This window comes from Nymphalis io, chromosome 17, assembly GCF_905147045.1.
Source record: "Nymphalis io chromosome 17, ilAglIoxx1.1, whole genome shotgun sequence".
Classification (NCBI taxonomy): domain Eukaryota; kingdom Metazoa; phylum Arthropoda; class Insecta; order Lepidoptera; family Nymphalidae; genus Nymphalis; species Nymphalis io.
In genome coordinates, this window is record NC_065904.1 from 6,696,263 (window position 1) to 6,711,554 (window position 15,292).

The 15,292-nt window shown below is 32.9% G+C and overlaps 1 long non-coding RNA gene across 1 annotated transcript; it reads left to right on the plus strand.

The window, feature by feature from the left end:
* The first annotated feature begins 10,950 nt into the window (after positions 1–10,950).
* Positions 10,951–14,037, plus strand: LOC126774924 (uncharacterized). The gene is made up of 2 exons (XR_007669844.1): positions 10,951–11,075; positions 13,660–14,037. It is a non-coding gene; the product is annotated as an uncharacterized LOC126774924 (long non-coding RNA).
* The last annotated feature ends 1,255 nt before the right edge of the window (positions 14,038–15,292 follow it).

The following is a 15,292-nucleotide window of genomic DNA, read 5'->3' on the forward strand; positions in this document are numbered from 1 at the left end:
CCACTAACTATATATTCTACCGCCAAGCAGCAAAACTATGTATTGTGGTATTCCAGTTTGAAAGGTGATTGAGCCAGCGTTAGATACGCAGGCATAATAGTTTTCAATCATCTTAGTTTTCAATCACGGTAGCGCATTGACATTGTAAGATGGCTTATATTTCTTCCAGCACCAATGCCAATGGCTGTGGTGACCACTTACCATCAGATGACTCATTTGCCAGTCTGCCTACCTATGCGTAATAAATAAAAATAATAATATTTAGTTTTAAGAATATTTAAATCAGGATATAACCTTACCTTAGATGCCATTGTGAGTAAGATTCTTGAATATTGTAATGTTTGGATTGAAAGTAACGAATTTATACCGCTTACTTATCTATCGTCTAATGTTTGCTTAAATTATTATATCCTATCCAAACAGTACTTCTGGAAAAGGATATCCCTTAATAAAGGTTGAATTTCTCAATCATTATGTCGCAAAGTACTTTTTTTGTCGCTTACATTGGAAATGTTACGACAAAAAAGAATTTAATTTCATGTTCGCTTAGTAATCAATCCTTCCTTCGAACAAAAAATTGTTTTTAATTTTCTTGTTACGTCATTAAGTCCTAAGCTATGTTTAAAATTCAGGCTGTTACTGTACTGTACTGATAAACCAATAGAAAAACAGTTCAGGTTACATTAATATATTACAGTCTACTTATTTATTTATTTACTATATAAAAATAACCATTACAATTTTTATACACAAGAATGTTAACATTAACATATTTCAATTTTACCTGCGTCGTCAACAATCATTGGGCGGGTATAACATTATTATTGTTTTAAAACAATAGTTGCCTTTAGTCCGCAGTTAAAATGTCATAAAGTACTCTGAGCCAAAGTAAAATCATATAACCATATAACTTTGTCATATGATGCACGACTTACATATTATGGCTCATGGTTATTATTTAAATATTGTGTCTTTTGCGTTTAAATGGAAGTTGTTAAGATTATATTTATTATTGATGATTATATTAAACTACAATTATTAGGAAAAGAATTATTATATAGTTTAATTTAATTAATTGGTTACAGGTTAATGTGATTGCACCCCATACAAAAAGAAAAACGACTATAAATATTAAATGAAATTAATTAATCTGTTTAGTGATCAAATCAAAAGACAGGAAAGTATTTGGTGCAGTCGAGATTACAAAATAGATATAATAGGAGTTTTTTTTTTTAATTATCTAACCAACAAAATAATTTAAAATAATATAAATTGGTAGGATAAACATCAGGCTTATTATATTAGGCGTGATTAAACAATCATTTATGATTAACACCTTTTCTCTAAAACGCTGATAAAAGTCAACTAATTTTACCTTATTCTGAACGGTCATTGGTCGATGGCAACCGATGACACAAGATGTGACCAATGAGAGCTCGGTATTTAGTCAGATTTAACAATCTGACTTGCTTATATCTTGTTATCATTTCTAATATTGAATACCTTCTACCAAACACAAAATCTTTAACTATTGTTAAATGTAGATTTTAAATGCAGATTATATAATGTATATATAATATTATGTTAGGTATTATGTCTAGGCATATGAAAAAAAAAAGTCTATTTAAGGTTATTTTACTACAATTATTATATTTCGCAACAGTTAAACCAAAATTTCTTCTTTAATATAAGATGATATAAATGACATATATGTCATGACGACCATGACATACAAATATATTAAATAGTATCGCGTGCTGCCAAAATTTGGTTGATTTTTTTTTGTTCGAGTTTTCTCTAGATGGACTTAGACGCATTTCTTTGCAAGTCAATGGCACAATGTATTCGAAAAAATTAATTTCATTATCCTTCTTCTACATTTAATAAATAGTGAAACAATGAATGACAAAAAATGATGAATTCACGTATTAATAAAATAATGTCTTCTGAATTGTATTGCTGAATATGGTAATTAAATACTGCGCAGTTGGCTATACTCTTTTTAAAATGGTAAAATAATTCAAATTTCTGAAACACAGCTTATTAATAACGTCAACGTAATCATTGTAATTAATTACATCTATTTTTTTTTAAATATTGTTAAGTCAATTGATTTTAGGAATACATTAGGTATTCCTAAGATGTCAAATATGATTGATGATTATTTATTCTTTTTTTAAGTAAAAAAAATATTTAGCGATTTGAAAAATCACCAATGAAAGAGTAAAATATGAGTTTTACGCTGATTGAAGTAAATAGAGACTAGTCAAAATAATTCAACAAAATTTACTTCCCAACAAAAAATACATACAATACATAAGTGATTAAGCAATTTTTTATAAACTTCTTGCTAAAGATGTGAATCTTTTGATAAACTCCCCAATATTGTTACCAAAGACGTTTTTCGTGCCGTTAAATGATGGAGTTTCTGTAATTCCAACAAATTCAGTAACTTCATTGCCATCATTTGTAGTTTGTGGTTCAGAATCAGGTACAAGCTGTACTATATTGATGTAACATACTACAAAGATCAATAAAGCGATACGAATCTGAAACAAAATATAATAAGTTATATGCATAAAACAATCTTATGAAATAACTAAGTAGTAAAAAATATTTAAACATTCTTTGAACACTTGGATTAGTTATTCAAATTCTCAAAAACTCCATTTGGAAATATCACGGTTCCTCACTGATAGGAAATTAAAAATAGAGATTAAAATACTCGTGTTTCGTTAGTTGATGACAATTAAAGGTAATTAAAGGTATCAAGCGAAGATGGACGGAGAAAACTGTTAATGTTTCGTAAATGACCGAAATGAATGAGATGAAATAGGATAACGATATTCCCACGTCTCCTTTTCCGATGAGCAATGAATTTCGAGAATTCAATGATTGATAAGACAGACGTAGCTAAAACTCAAACTACTTATTACAAAATATTTTAAAAATATTTGGTGATAGGCTTGGCTTTAATAACTCGAAACTCTTTAATTATACGACATATATTTTATAGAAAATAGATAAAAATAATATAATTTACATTATAATAAATATATATGATACCTTGGATGTCATTGTTGACTTTCTAGTAGAATTTGACTTGGTATACTAATGTATAATGATAGTTTTTGACGAAAAAAATAATACTTATAGTAATATTCATATCAGTTAATTATGCTAACTAGTATAAATAGTTTTATTATGTTGAATTGCAAATTAATATACGTTTAAAGTTAAAAAAATCTATAAAACATTACGTTTACATATATTTATATCGTACCAACATTTAATATATGTACATATTTGAAACCTCAAGTTTCATGTTTAACAAGGTTTACCCTACCCGACTTATTATTATTATAATTAGAAATTAACTCCATAATATTAAAAAAATTATATAAATAACAATAACGATTACGTCGATATAATAACTTGTGTCTCATAAAATAGGCAATATGCTAATAAATTTAGTAGCCAACGTCTGTCAGCTTGAAAATTATTAGCTATTACTTAAATATTTTATATAATTTATCAGAAGTTTTGGTTTCAATTCAATTTCACATACGGCTCACAATGGCAATTATTTACATAGCTAGCTACCTATTGTACAAATCACAATTAGGCCTGTACTGGTGGCAACAATGCTAGCATCTCAACTATTTATTATGCTTATGTGTCTCGTGCATGTGTACTCCACAAAGTATTGACATTTTAGGTTGTTCGGCTTCCTGCCACTTAAAATGATACTTATCACTTGGACGGTATCCTGATATTTTTTATCTTTAAATTTTGTTGTTAATTGTCAATGATTATAAGTTACATAAATTAACTAAACATTAACTACATAATAATTACATTTGTACGAATGATGTAGAGTTCTGATGTTTGACAATATTTAAGCCGGAACTAGTCGATATTCTATAAAGAAACGTTACATCAAGTGCTGATCCCCGAGTATATAAAAGCAAAAAGTAAAGTTACAGCTTGTAAGCAGTTCCATGGAGCAGAAACATGGAGCTTATTCCACCAAGCTACTCTTATTCTCCAATGTAGTCACAATTTTTTCCTTCACCGCCGAACATGAGATAAACTAACAACACAAATAAAGCTCATGAAAATTCGTTGGTAAGTTTGCTCGCCTGAACCTTGAAGTAAATCTTCGAATAACCAAACAAAATTATAATCCTTAAATATAGATAAATATTTTTATCTGTAGTCTATATTGTTATCAATTTCTGAATTAAAAATACAAAGGTAGTACATTCATAAATGCAATGCTAGTACTTTTTTATTTAATTTTTTCTAATTATTATCATTCTTAATAGCTGATTAAGAATTTCCATTATTAAAATTCATCATTAGTTTGTATATAAGGAGGTTTCTTCAGAGGTTCGCATTAGAAGTAAATATAATATACTCCGAATTAATTTTTCCTTGTATCTTAAAATTTATATTCCTAACATGGAGCGGTCTAAGGTAAGCATAAAAAAATAAAATGGAATTGGTTTTTCTAAATTTTAAAAATTCGTTTAATTCTGATCAAATAACTTATGCTTATAAAAGAAGTCGTTTGATCCTCTTCAAGAATTAATAATATTGTATTAATTATTATAATATATTCAATTGAAGTATTTCTCAAAAAGGCGTCCTCCTACTGGCTGAATTATTTTTTTCTCACCGTTTACTGCCTTTTCAATTAAGAAGTGGGAGTTTTACTTCAGTGTTATATACATTTCAATCGTTGCAGTAAAAGATTTAATTTTTTTCAGATTATTATATTATCTCTCCTGCTCGTCGGTTTAATTGCTACTGCACAATCTGCTACCATCTATCGAGCTATATATACGGTCACCAAAGTGATCCCCGATCCTGAAGATGGCACCTTTCTCGAGTCCGGAATTGTTTCTAATGATAATCCGTTCAATAATTTTGATGTAGAAAATCCAAATGCACTGGCAATTTAACAACGAACATATTAATTAACTTTCATTACAATATAATTTATAATCCACACAATAATATACCGATAGATTTATTTTATATTGAACACCTGAATTGAATTAATAAATTATATTTTCTTTATTTACGTTTTTTATTCTGTCTTCTTTTATTTATCCTACTACTACACCACAAAAAACATGAAGAAATTTTTTTTCTTACATAGCATATACAATACATTATTTCAATGTATTTTATAATAAAGTCGCAAATTAAATCACTGCGGGACTAGTCCACAAATTCAAAGTCGCTCAGCGTGCTATGGAGCGAGCTATGCTCGGAGTATCTTTGAAGGATAAGATCAGAAATGAGATTATCCGGAAAAGAACCGGAGTCACCGACATAGCTTGCAAAATTAGCAGGCTGAAGTGGCAGTGGGCTGGTCACGTATGTCGTAGGACCGATGGCCGTTGGAGCAGACGAGTCCTAGAGTGGAGACCGCGAATCGGCAAGCGCAGCGTAGGGCGCCCTCCAGCCAGGTGGACCGACGACCTTAAGAAGGTGGCGAGCACCAACTGGATGCGGAAGGCGGAGGGCAGGGAGCTTTGGCGCACCTTGGGAGAGGCTTATGTTCAGCAGTGGACAACGATTGGCTGTTGATTAATTGATTGATTGATTGATTGTATATATGTTAAGTTATATTTAATAAATAGTAGTAGTTCGTACATAATTTTGTATCGGAGAAAAAAATTCACTTTGTGCAATTTTTTAAAAGAGAATATAAAAAAATACAAGAATATAAATATAAGCTGTATGGTATATCGTTAAAAATAATACTGTAATAATTTGAATAATTGAACATAAAAGCTACTAAAGAAATAAAGTTTTATCATTATTTTAAGGAGAATATTGGATCCTAAGTTTCGTTTCAATAATTTGTTACGCATCTCAAATTATATTTTATTCCACGACAATACGAATAGAAATGGTAGGGCTTTGTGCAAGCTCGTCTGGGTAGGTACCACCCATTCTTCAGATATTCTGCCGCAAAACAGCAGTACTTGTTATTGTTGTGTTCCGGTTTGAAGGGTGAGTGAGCCAGTGTAATTACAGGCACAAGGGACATAAAATCTTAGTTCCCAAGGTTGGTGGCGCATTGGATATGTAAGCGATGGTTGACATTTCTTACAATGCCAATGTCTAAGAGCGTTGGTGACCACTTACCATCAGGTGGCCCATATGCTCGTCCGCCTTCCTATTCTATAAAAAAAAAAAGAACCCTTGTTTTACATAAAAAAGCTTTCTTCCATCATTTTTAAAGCATTTCCTGCCTCGCACAGCCACTTGGACCGTGGTAATCACTTTCCATCAGGACAGCCTCTTGCTTGTTTTTTTTTATATGCCCCGGGATGGCAAATGACTCTACTCCACCTGATGGTAAGTGGTAGTAGAGTCCAAACGCGACGACGGCCATTACAGTCGGAAAGAATTTTCTGTACTAGCCGTCCCCGCCTTGCCGGCCCGCAAGATGCCTCTTCACGCCTCGTTTTACTGGTGGTAGGGCTTTGTGCAAGCTCGTCTGGGTAGGTACCACCCACTCATCAGATATTCTACCGCAAAACAGCAATACTTGATATTGTTGTGTTCCGGTTTGAATGGTGAGTGAGCCAGTGTAATTACAGGCACAAGGGACATAAAATCTTAGTTGGTGGCGCATTGGCTATGTAAGCGATGGTTGACATTTCTTACAATACCAATGTCTAAGGGCGTTTGGTGACCACTTACCATCAGGTGGCCCATATGCTCGTCCGCCTTCCTATTCTATAAAAAAAAATAAGTAAATGATACAAGGCGCTCGAAATGCAAGTGTGTGTGGTCAATAGTACAGACTATCGAAATTTAATTTAACCATACTCGTATTCTAATTAAAAAAGGATCCAATTATTCTGTCAAAGATGGATCGGAATAGAGCCAGGAACTTATCGTAACCGTTATAAATTAGTAGAATTGGCTCCCCGATTTCAAACAGATAAATATCTTCCGTGGATCTTTTGTGGTTGCAAAAAAAAATTGCTTATTACAACAGTTTTTAGAATTATACTATACATTTAATGAATACACATGTCAAAATAGCGTATTACCGCAAGTTGTCTTGCAACATTTCCCGATTAAGATACAAAATGCGATACGATGCATCCTTTTATAATGTCAAAACGGAATAGGTGATATTTTAAATAAAACAAACAATCAAAAACTCTTAAAACACAAGTTTGTTTTATGTTAATCATGTATGATTTGTTAATTTGGTAGAACTTATTATTATTAATAATCATAATTGTACTAAAGAAAACATGAGGGTCCGTAGCTGTCATCTTAGGTAGACAATTTGAATATTATCATTAAAAACTCAACGCTTGTAAAATATTTTACGCTTTGACAATACGGAAATATGTATATATTTTTTTAAGAAATAAATACATATAAATACAACGTCATATGCATTCCATTACTTCTAACGATTACATCATTACGATGATTTATACTTAACCCCAGAAATATTATCAATCATCAAAATATTAATACAAAGTATTATTTCAAAGTTCATTTGTTTTAATATTTTAATACATCAAACGGTAGGATTTTAGAATGGAATCACTTGTGTCATACACAAATTAATCTAACTTTATCGAATAAATATATTGAATAACTAAACATATTATACGGTTATGAATAAAATTTATTATCCTATTTCTTTACATATTATATTTATCAACAGGGTCAATATTATTTAAGCGATCATTACGCTCGATTTTCGTATGCGTGATTGGAGCGTGAACACATAATTATGTATGTACATAGAAACGTTAAATTTTAATTAAACGACTTAGAACGAGTCGCCGTTGGATGCGGGCAGCGCAAAGATCGGCCAACGTGGAAATCCTTGGGGGAGGTCTTTGTCCAGCAGTGGACGTCTTTCGGCTGATGTGATGATGATGATGATGATAGAAACGTTGAAAATGTCGTTGTCATCGTGTTTCTTATATAAATTTATAATTACTGAAACAAAATAGCGAAGCTGTATATCATTTTGGCTACATAAAATCCATGAGAATATTAAAGCAATTCAAGGAAGTTCTCTTGACAGACCTTTAATTTTTCGTCACCTGATGTTAAGTGGCCGCCACTGATAGTCGCCAAAACTAGAAAACCTATGCAACAGCTGTCAGCAGTCTTAACCCCACAGTCATTTTTTTTTTAGGGGTGTTAGTATATTATCAGAATCAGTTACACATTTTCCTATTCACTGTACCACAAAGTAAATAATTAAAATATAAGAATAAAATTGATCCAATTGTGATAAAAAAAAAATTTTTATTCACTCGAGAATATTCCTAGCCCAAAAAAATCAGGATTTTTCTTTGTGTGGTTGTCCTTCGTCGTTTATATAAACGTATTAATGTAGATCCTTATTCTACTCATAAGAAGCTGGGGCAGTAGCTAGTTTAAAAACAATGTTATCATTTGACTAACTTAACAGGTTATTTATAAAAATATACGAGTTTAAGGTAAAGACCTCATATTTAATTTTCTTGCAGAATATAAATTGACTTAATTAAATAACTGATAAAGAATTATCAATGTTTTCAGCTAATGTCAATTAATTAATACGTATGATAATTTGGGTTAATTACCAAGAACGAACAAATAAATACGTAGTTTTCTTTTTATTTTATTCATTTTATTATAATTAGTAATTACCAACATGAAGGGGTCTAAGGTAAGTGAGCAATAAATTTTTAACTTTTTTTAAAACATGCTTTTTATTAAATCTATTAAAACGAATATTATGTCATTATATTGTATTGTCAGCAACACCACAAATTTTTGGAAAAATTTAGATCTATCTATATATGATATATCATTTTAATTCCATTTTCGTCTCCATATCATACAATATTTTATCAATTATGATTCTTGTCTAAAGATATGTCACCTCTTTTATCACAGACAAGTCTGTGACCTCGGTTAAAAAAGTAAAAGAAAGTAATAGCCTCTACATGTACCGAGGCAAAGCAAATGCATCCTCTTTTCTTGAGGAGAAGGTTTGTAGCTTATTCCACTAAGCTGCTCCAATGCGGTTTGCTAGAAAGAAATCAGTAATAATTGTCCCAATAAATATTTAAAGCGTAAATATCAAAGTAGTGTACGTTAAAAATTAAGTTTGGAAAGTTGGTTTTAATATAATAATATATGTACAAGAGCGTCACCATTTTGAAAGTAACTATTCCCAAATGCTTTTGAATCATTTTACTTGCACTGAATACGAAATACAAATATGAAGTAGTTAATCAAATACAAAATAACTGTGAAATATATAAACATTTTAATTTCAGTTAAAATTAAGTGTTTAGTAATATCTTAAATTATATTTGTACATATTTCCATATTTCTCAAAACAAGAATACTGTTTTTTCTAGAAATAATTGCCAAGTTTAATATAGCTTAAATTTTACGTTTTATTTAAAACATTTTTTTCAAATACCAGATTGACCTTTGTAATGTTATAATATCTATATGTCATTTAATTTTTTCAGATTATGTTGAGCCTTTTGCTCGTTTGTTTGATAGCGTCTGCGCAGTCCGTCACTATCTATCGAGTAATATTCACCGCCAGCAAAGTGTTTGTCGATAAAGAAGATGGCTCATCAAACAACATCAACACAGAATTTGGCGTCGCTACTGATGACTCTGGAGTCAATAATAGTGACCATTTTGTCGACGATGTAAGTGCTGAAGATCTGCCGAAATAAGAAACCAGTTATTAAATTGATATTTTATTTAAAATATAATATTTTATTTAAAATATAATAGTAAAAATAATAAATATTTATGAAACTAACAACATTGCGTTATCGTTTTAATTGACAAGCTTGAACCTTTTATACTGAATATTGAAATAATAAATAAATGTATTTCTGTTGAACCATCAAAGTCATGTCTAATTTCTATAATAAATATTATTTTATTTTTTATAATATTTTATATTGTACTTTTTTCCAGAAAAATACAAACTAAATTCTGATAACATTTAGAAAACGACTATTTATGCAAAATTCGCTTTGAAATACTCGAAACATAAGTAAAGGAAATAATATTTCTACATCTTCCGTCATCTTTAGCATTTCCATAGTGCAGTAGAATCTAAATCAATATTGAGTCCGTTCTAAAATAATATTGAGGTTCTATATCAATCTCAACAGTAGTATTTACGTAAAACCGAAAAACAAACAAATTATACATACCTCTTTATAATATTATTATTTATTGATAATAATAACTTAACATCAATATATAATTATAGCTTAAAGAAAACTTTTAATATGTTGCCTTACCTAATGATAGAAATAAAATATAACTATGTCAAGGTACGAACAGTACATACCAAGAACGTGGTATATTAACGTCGTAACTAGATCAATACATACAAAACACATAAAATACAATCAACAATTAAATTATATAAAATTAATTGTTGAGTATTACTGAAGATTAATACTTTGTATTTATGTATTGCATTTCGATGTGTGAGTAAGCCAGTATAATTATATTATATAATTGCACCATGAATATAAATTTCCAGCAATAGAGATGGGAGGTGTGGCAGATGATGATACCCATTATCCTTTTCTGTACTTCAGGCAACGTGTAAGCAAAATTGCATGGAATTTGAGCAGTCACGACTTGAAAGCGTAACGAATAAAAAAACCCTATTTCGCATTTATAATATTAGCTAGGATAGGAAATTAATCCTATATAGTCGAATTTCATATAAATTTCGAATTTCGAATGATGAGAGATTAAAAAAATGAGAGAAAAAATTATGGCTGAATACTGACCAGCAATACTAACTAAAGTAAATGAATATACTCATTAATTATTCACAGACAATAATATAAAAGCAATATTCACTATTGTAATTTCTTAACAAAGAACTTGTTTACCTTAACACTGTAGCCGTACGACACAGTGGAACATTCATATGTTAAAATATTAATCTTATCTACCTTTTAAATGGAGTAACTTTGAAATTATGTTTTTTTAAAACGAAATAACACATTCGTAACTTTATTAAGGTAAGGTAATAAATAAAAATAAATCATAAAACATAAAAACTGGTTCCTACGGTTTATGGTGCATTGACGAGGTAAAGGATAGTTAAAATTTCTTATAATGTCAATGTATATAGAACGTGGTGATCACTTACCATCACGTAGCGCTTTTAAATGGCTGCCTTACAATTTTAAATAAAAAAAATTAAGCCTAAATTAACTTAATAAGCTGTTATAATTATAAAATATTATAATATCTAAGCAGGCGGCATATCGCAAGTGGATCAACGGCTGCATTAGCGGGGCATCTAGCATTGACTCATTGAAAGCAAACTATAATAAAAATTCCAAGTCCTGTAGAAAGGCATACACGAGAGCGGTTGCACAGCGCATTGTACAGATTGGTCATTACCTTGTTTCGCATCCTAGTGGCTCCCGTAGCTTCTGGTGTCTGACCAAGTCTGTGCAAAACAATTTCTGCCAACCTTCGCTGCCACCGCTCAGAAATCCGGACGGATCGCAAGCTCACAGTCCGCAAGAGCAAGCTGATCTCCTGGCTAAACTCTTTGCCGACAATTCCGTCATCGATGATTGTAGTGCGCTGCCACCTACAATACCTTCATGTGGCCATACGATGCCTGATATTAAAATCAGGCAACGTGATGTGCGTGCGGAGCTGCAATCACTTGATGTACGGAAAACTAGCGGTCCCGATGGAATACCAGCCATAGTGCTGAAGAAGTGCGCAGCGGAGCTGTCTCCTGTGTTAACGCGCCTGTTCCAACTTTCTCTCTCTTCGGGATGTGCGCCGGAGGCTTGGAGAAGAGCTAATGTGCAAGCGGTTCCCAAAAAAGGGGATCGGTCTGACCCGGCAAATTATCGGCCAATAGCTATCACCTCAGTACTTTGTAAGGTGATGGAACGGATCTTAAACAACCAACTGATCCATTACCTAGAAGATCACTGTTTAATTAATGATCGTCAGTACGGGTTTCGACCAAAACGGTCCACAGGTGATCTTCTAGCGTACGTAACACAACTCTGGGGTGAAGCTATCGACAAGCATGGAGAATCGTTGGCTGTCAGCCTCGATATCTCCAAGGCTTTCGACAGGGTCTGGCACAGAAGTCTTCTCTCCAAGCTGCCGGCATATGGTCTGCCTGCTCAGCTATGCACCTGGATTGCCAGCTTCCTACACAAGCGTAGCCTACGTGTTTTAGTTGATGGTTGCGCTTCACAATTCTATGTAGTGAATGCTGGGGTCCCCCAGGGATCTGTGCTATCTCCCACACTCTTTCTTTTGCATATCAATGATATGCTCTCTCTTGGGAACATACATTGCTATGCAGACGATAGTACAGTGCATGGTGGATACCACGGACGCGCAGTGGCTGGGCGAGCGGAAATTGAGGAGAGGCGGAAGGATCTTGTCATTGAACTCGATAGGACGTTGGAGCTCATCGCCAAATGGGGCTCTGATAATCTTGTTGAGTTTAATGCCAAGAAAACACAGGTATGCGCTCTCACGGCGAAAAAGTCAACATTTTCCCCTCTTCCCTCCCTCTGTGGTACTCTGCTGGTGATGCAAAGCAAATTCGCCATGCTGGGGTTTGACGTTCGCTGCGACCTTAGTCCAAGGGATTACATCGAGGCTGTTATAAAAACAGCTTCACGGAAACTCGGAGTTCTGAACAAGGTGCGGCGCTTTTTCACGCCACAACAACAGTGCCTGCTGTACAAAACACAGGTACGGTCTTGCGTGGAATATTGCTCGCACCTTTGGGATGGCTCCGCTAAGTACCTACTTGAGGCCTTGGACCGGTTGCAGCGAAGTGCCGTACGCATTATTGGCGACGTAAAGGTCACAAACACCCTTGAACCTTTACAATTGCGTCGTGAGATAGCAGCACTGAGCGCTTTCTATCGACTGTATCACGGCGAGTGCTCTGAGGAATTATTCTCTCTAATTCCTGCTTCCCCCTTCCTTCTTAAGTCCACGCGAGCTGGTTCTCGATGTCACCGCCTAACTGTGACATCAATTCCATCGCGAACAAAGAAATTTGGCAACTCCTTTCTTTGTCGCACTTCCAAAAAATGGAATTCCTTACCAGCTCACGTGTTCCCCTCCTCTTACAACCCGGGTTCCTTCAAACGAGGCGTGAAGAGGCATCTTGCGGGCCGGCAAGGCGAAGGCGGCTAGTGCAGAACGTTTTTCCCGTCTGTACTGGCCGTCGTCGCGTTTGGACTCTACTACCACTTACCATCAGGTGGAGTAGAGTCATTTGCCCTCCCGGCGAATATAAAAAAAAAATAAAAAATAAAAAAATTATAAGTGCTATGCAATCTGGAAAAACCATACATTCTAGAAAAGCAATTAGGTATACTTTTTCATAGCTTACTCAAGGACTTAGATAAAAAACCACTTTTGTCTACGGTAAATGCAATCTCTGATAATCGTAATTGGACTGAAATAATATTTAAAGACGTTAAAAAAATCATATAAGTATTCAGCAAACCTGCACAATAGACACTTAACGTGTAAATATAAAATAAAAATGTTCTCAGTGTATTTACTGTTAATTTGTATATTTGTATCGGTATCATGTAGACCGTACGAAGACAGACTCGAGTTTAAGGACCGTGAAAAAGAAGAATCTTGGCGACCAGTTTACAGTTCTTATGATGACCGTATAAAGCCAATCAAAAACAAGGACAAATATGAAGATAAGTTTCTAATACAAACTGGGAGACCACATTTTCCTGGACTATACACGTTTCCATACTATTTTTGGGAAAGTTATTACAGGCCAACTTATTCATACCCAGAATTTAATTACTTCATCAAAAAGGAAATCAAAGAAAAGCCGGTCCTCAAGACGGAATAAACTATCACCGATCATTTTTAAAGTTCATTTGTTTTATTATTTTATACGTGAAATAGGTAAAGTTTGTAATATTTAAATAAAATTTTGAAATATATACATTTTTCTTTGGTTTGTTTATGTAGTAAAAGAACTACCTATAATGTATATTTGTTCAATTAGTGTTATATTTTATAAAACATTAATATGGTCATTGCGATATGGATAACTAATACCTATAAAAGAGATACTGTTACTTGATAATAGGCCCAATACAGTAACAGCCTGTCCCACTGCTGGGCTAAGGCCTCCTCTCCCTTTGAGGAGAAGGTTTGGAACTTATTCCACCACGCTGCTCCAATGCGGATTGGTAGAATACACATGTGGCATAATTTCAATAAAATTAGACACATGCAGCTTTCCTCACAATGTTTTCCTTCACCGTCAAGCGCGAGATGAATTATAAACACAAATTAAGCTCATGAAAATTCAGTGGTGCTTGCCCGGGTTTGAACCCACGATCATCGGTTAAGATTCACGCGTTCTAACCACTAGGCCATCTCGTCGTCAAGAGGCCCAATAACAAGTACCTACTCTTGTAAAAAATAGATATTACTCTAAAGTACAGAAGGTCTAAAAGTGGTGAGTCTAGAGTTCTTTAAATACTATCAAATGAAGTTGTCGAGTCTCACACCTTGGCTTACTTTAACTAAGCTATTGCTACATTAAATTTATAATAATGTTCACATCAAAATTAAAAAAAATGTTGCGAATTGCTTGATATAATGTTAAGCTAAATGTTAATTATTACTATAATGATTTTGTGGATAGATCTAACCAAAAAAAACATTTTATTCTATTTACTTAGAAGTCCCATGAAGTCTCGGGAGTTTGACTTCAGGGTGACTCGTGTCCCGGGACTTCAAAAATGTCGAGACTTCTCAAACTCTCATATTAGTTTATTTATAAGGGCATCCCGATATATTTAACCCACTTAAAGCTCTCTGCTTCAAATCTAATAAAAAATACGAAGATAACTAATTCCTTGAACAATTACTAGGTTTTATCAAACTGAGCATAAAAAAATGTAAGATCATTAAAAAGTGAAGCGGATGTTAAGAGCAATAAATTATATACAAGTTACCTATTAGTATGTAAAGCTATTTCAATTCAACAACATTGACGTTACACGATCAATTATATTGAGATAAGTAATCGGAAAGATTTTCTTACATGCGACATAAATATAGATTAAATGCAAGGCTGCATAAATTATATAATAAATATATAATCTGTCATGTTTGTTTGTTTTTAGTAATATAATATTTATATATTTAACAAATTTGGGGTATTTAGTCTTTAGAAGATATAAAGGTCGAT